Source organism: Schistocerca serialis, chromosome 4 (assembly GCF_023864345.2).
Source record: "Schistocerca serialis cubense isolate TAMUIC-IGC-003099 chromosome 4, iqSchSeri2.2, whole genome shotgun sequence".
In the NCBI taxonomy this organism is placed as follows: Eukaryota; Metazoa; Arthropoda; class Insecta; order Orthoptera; family Acrididae; genus Schistocerca; species Schistocerca serialis.
This window is the reverse complement of record NC_064641.1, coordinates 413,974,355-413,979,354: the sequence shown is the minus strand read 5'-3', so window position 1 is coordinate 413,979,354 and position 5,000 is coordinate 413,974,355. Positions and strand designations below refer to the sequence as shown.

Sequence of the window (5,000 nt, the reverse complement as noted above, 5' to 3'; positions counted from 1 at the left end):
TGCCTTAACCTAACCTAATTTGTGCCTTAACCTAACCTAATTTGTGCCTTAACCTAACCTAATTTGTGCCTTAACCTAACCTAATTTGTGCCGTAACCTAACCTAATTTGTGCCGTAACGTAACCCATGTTGTGCCGTAACGTAACCCATGTTGTGCCGTAACGTAACCCATGTTGTGCCGTAACGTAACCCATGTTGTGCCGTAACGTAACCCATGTTGTGCCGTAACGTAACCCATGTTGTGCCGTAACGTAACCCATGTTGTGCCGTAACCTAACCCATGTTGTGCCTTAACCTAACCCATGTTGTGCCTTAACCTAACCCATGTTGTGCCTTAACCTAACCCATGTTGTGCCTTAACCTAACCCATGTTGTGCCTTAACCTAACCCATGTTGTGCCTTAACCTAACCCACGTTGTGCCTTAACCTAACCTACGTTGTGCCTTAACCTAACCCATGTTGTGCCTTAACCTAACCCATGTTGTGCCTTAACCTAACCCATGTTGTGCCTTAACCTAACCCATGTTGTGCCTTAACCTAACCCATGTTGTGCCTTAACCTAACCCATGTTGTGCCTTAACCTAACCCATGGTGTGCCTTAACCTAACCCATGTTGTGCCTTAACCTAACCCATGTTGTGCCTTAACCTAACCCACGTTGTGCCTTAACCTAACCCACGTTGTGCCTTAACCTAACCCACGTTGTGCCTTAACCTAACCCACGTTGTGCCTTAACCTAACCTACGTTGTGCCTTAACCTAACCCATGTTGTGCCTTAACCTAACCCATGTTGTGCCTTAACCTAACCCATGTTGTGCCTTAACCTAACCCATGTTGTGCCTTAACCTAAAACCCATGTTGTGCCTTAACCTAACCCATGTTGTGCCTTAACCTAACCCATGTTGTGCCTTAACCTAACCCATGTTGTGCCTTAACCTAACCCATGTTGTGCCTTAACCTAACCCATGTTGGTGCCTTAACCTAACCCATGTTGTGCCTTAACCTAACCCATGTTGTGCCTTAACCTAACCCATGTTGTGCCTTAACCTAACCCATGTTGTGCCTTAACCTAACCCATGTTGTGCCTTAACCTAACCCATGTTGTGCCTTAACCTAACCCATGTTGTGCCTTAACCTAACCCATGTTGTGCCTTAACCTAACCCATGTTGTGCCTTAACCTAACCCATGTTGTGCCTTAACCTAACCCATGTTGTGCCTTAACCTAACCCATGTTGTGCCTTAACCTAACCCATGTTGTGCCTTAACCTAACCCATGTTGTGCCTTAACCTAACCCATGTTGTGCCTTAACCTAACCCATGTTGTGCCTTAACCTAACCCATGTTGTGCCTTAACCTAACCCATGTTGTGCTTAACCTAACCCATGTTGTGCCTTAACCTAACCCATGTTGTGCCTTAACCTAACCCATGTTGTGCCTTAACCTAACCCATGTTGTGCCTTAACCTAACCCATGTTGTGCCTTAACCTAACCCATGTTGTGCCTTAACCTAACCCATGTTGTGCCTTAAACCTAACCCATGTTGTGCCTTAACCTAACCCATGTTGTGCCTTAACCTAACCCATGTTGTGCCTTAACGTAACCCATGTTGTGCCTTAACGTAACCCATGTTGTGCCTTAACGTAACCCATGTTGTGCCTTAACCTAACCTATAATGTGCCTTAACCTAACCTAAAGTGCGCCGTAACCTAAACTATATTGCGCCTTAACCTGACGCACGTTGTCGCTGAACCTGCTCTGTAATTGTTATGCAACCCGTTTAAAAGTAGTGTAGTGTTGCCTAACCGCAACCCTCGCAATATAGTTCGCTACTCGCACTGCCCGGTCCCCTGTGTATCGCGTCATGTTAAACACCTTGCAGGTGTTGCTGACTTTCCACATGCTCCTGCTATACACTGTAGTGTGGATAGCAGCAGGACGTACATGCCCCCCCCACCCTTCCCCCCTGCCTTCGCAAGCTGGTCGGTGAGAAGTTTGCATGTTCAATGCCCTTCGCATGCCGACGTACTCAGCCTACGTTGTGGTACGGCCTGTCACCTGTCCGCCGATGTACGCAAAACCCACAAACTGTACTGCACATTGCTCCGTATGTACTGAATGATACATCGTGGGCCCATGTGACCGTTATGACGACAGCGCCTAGCAACGGCGGACCATACAGTCCAAATATTGTGCACGCAGCTACGTGTCGTCTCCCTATAAGAGCTGGATTGCAGTGTGGTACGCCCATACAGACGTGTGGGAGGAACGGACGCCCTGGATGGCGATCAGCATGAGCAGTCTGTTGATGTAGTGGAGCGTGTATTCGGACGTAGTCGTCTCTTCTCACACACCGTGATAGGCATGTTGCACCGCGTTCCACATCTGCGACATGCTGCAGAGGCGGGCTGACAGTCGTTCGCGCAATGGACACCGCATACGTACGGGGGTCTACCTTCCACGTGTTCTCTAGGCGTGCACATGTTGTTGCGTCTATGTGGGCAGACGTAGTGTGTTGTGACACCTGACACAGGCATGCAATACTCGTTGCAAATGGCGATGGACGTGTACGTTTGCTGGTGACGTTACGCAAATGAACAACCGGTAACCCGTTGTGGTGCGGTTGTTCTCGCTAGAGGTGAATCAGTGTTGGCGACGATCGGTCGAGCTATTAACCGGTTGTTTCAGGGATACCCACCATGCCCACGAACGTGAAAGGGGACCCACCATGCCCACGAACGTGAAAGGGGATCTGGGTGTGAGGCGATACGCGGCGGTGGCTGGGTGGGACCGTCCCCGGCCGGTGAGGGGGGGGCCGCCCGGCGTGCTGGCAGCGCGGTGCGTGGGCGCACGCGCTACAGCCGGCTGGTGGGGGGCGGCCGGTGGCAGGCGCGCCGGCCGACGGACGCGGCAGGCGGCGCAGCTGCGCGCCGGCGCCCCCTGCTCGCGGCGCCTTGCGGCCAAAGTAGGTCCTCGCGGGCCCGGTGCGAAGCGCGGTGGCCATCTGCAGTGTGCTGGTCCGATTGAGGACTTTGTGCGCTGAGGATGCGCCCGCCGCCCGGCGCTCGGCGCCGCGACGCCGTCTGCTGCTCGGTCGCCCCAGCGGTTCTCGCAGGTGGTTTGTATCGCAGCTGTGCGGACGTGTTGGCGCGTGCGCTGTGCTGGGAGAGTTCGCTTCGGCACCCAAGTAGGGCTTTTGTCCTTCTGTGGCGCTGGCGTTGGAGCTGCCGGTCACCGTAGGTGGCGCGTGTTGTCTCCCGCCGGCACATGCCACGACAGCACGCTCCCGGGCCTCTGTCGGCAGCGGCAAGCTCAGTTGGGAGCACGGGTGGTCGCACCTAAAGGCGTCTACTCGCCTAACTCCGGGCGATTGCGCCTCTCTCGAACCCGACCAAGTACTTAGGACGGCGCTGCGCGCCGCCGGGGACCTGAGAGGGTTTCGAGGTGTGTTGTGCAGGGGAGCTCAGCCTCCTCCTGTTTGCAGAATAATTGAGCGGACGCTTGCGTGTATCGCGCGGGGCCCCCGGGACACAACTCCCCGGGCGGCCGGCTGCTCAGCTCTAGTTGACGCAGCTCCCTGGTTGATCCTGCCAGTAGTCATATGCTTGTCTCAAAGATTAAGCCATGCATGTCTCAGTACAAGCCGCATTAAGGTGAAACCGCGAATGGCTCATTAAATCAGTTATGGTTCCTTAGATCGTACCCACGTTACTTGGATAACTGTGGTAATTCTAGAGCTAATACATGCAAACAGAGTCCCGACCAGAGATGGAAGGGACGCTTTTATTAGATCAAAACCAATCGGTCGGCTCGTCCGGTCCGTTTGCCTTGGTGACTCTGAATAACTTAGGGCTGATCGCACGGTCCTCGTACCGGCGACGCATCTTTCAAATGTCTGCCTTATCAACTGTCGATGGTAGGTTCTGCGCCTACCATGGTTTGTAACGGGTAACGGGGAATCAGGGTTCGATTCCGGAGAGGGAGCCTGAGAAACGGCTACCACATCCAAGGAAGGCAGCAGGCGCGCAAATTACCCACTCCCGGCACGGGGAGGTAGTGACGAAAAATAACGATACGGGACTCATCCGAGGCCCCGTAATCGGAATGAGTACACTTTAAATCCTTTAACGAGTATCTATTGGAGGGCAAGTCTGGTGCCAGCAGCCGCGGTAATTCCAGCTCCAATAGCGTATATTAAAGTTGTTGCGGTTAAAAAGCTCGTAGTTGGATTTGTGTCCCACGCTGTTGGTTCACCGCCCGTCGGTGTTTAACTGGCATGTATCGTGGGACGTCCTGCCGGTGGGGCGAGCCGAAGGCGTGCGACCGCCTCGTGCGTGCTCGTGCGTCCCGAGGCGGACCCCGTTGAAATCCTACCAGGGTGCTCTTTATTGAGTGTCTCGGTGGGCCGGCACGTTTACTTTGAACAAATTAGAGTGCTTAAAGCAGGCAAGCCCGCCTGAATACTGTGTGCATGGAATAATGGAATAGGACCTCGGTTCTATTTTGTTGGTTTTCGGAACCCGAGGTAATGATTAATAGGGACAGGCGGGGGCATTCGTATTGGCGACGTTAGAGGTGAAATTCTTGGATCGTCGCAAGACGAACAGAAGCGAAAGCATTTGCCAAGTATGTTTTCATTAATCAAGAACGAAAGTTAGAGGTTCGAAGGCGATCAGAAACCGCCCTAGTTCTAACCATAAACGATGCCAGCCAGCGATCCGCCGCAGTTCCTCCGATGACTCGGCGGGCAGCCTCCGGGAAACCAAAGCTTTTGGGTTCCGGGGGAAGTATGGTTGCAAAGCTGAAACTTAAAGGAATTGACGGAAGGGCACCACCAGGAGTGGAGCCTGCGGCTTAATTTGACTCAACACGGGAAACCTCACCAGGCCCGGACACCGGAAGGATTGACAGATTGATAGCTCTTTCTTGATTCGGTGGGTGGTGGTGCATGGCCGTTCTTAGTTGGTGGAGCGATTTGTCTGGTTAATTCCGATAACGAACGA

The 5,000-nt window shown here is 53.0% G+C and overlaps 1 non-coding gene across 1 annotated transcript in view; it reads left to right on the top strand.

The window, feature by feature from the left end:
• The first annotated feature begins 3,571 nt into the window (after positions 1–3,571).
• The window catches only part of LOC126476934 (small subunit ribosomal RNA), a 1,911-nt gene continuing 482 nt past the window's right edge, over positions 3,572–5,000 (top strand). Inside the window, exon 1 of the ribosomal RNA XR_007587366.1 lies at positions 3,572–5,000. This exon is cut by the window's right edge and continues 482 nt beyond it. This is a non-coding gene — a ribosomal RNA (small subunit ribosomal RNA).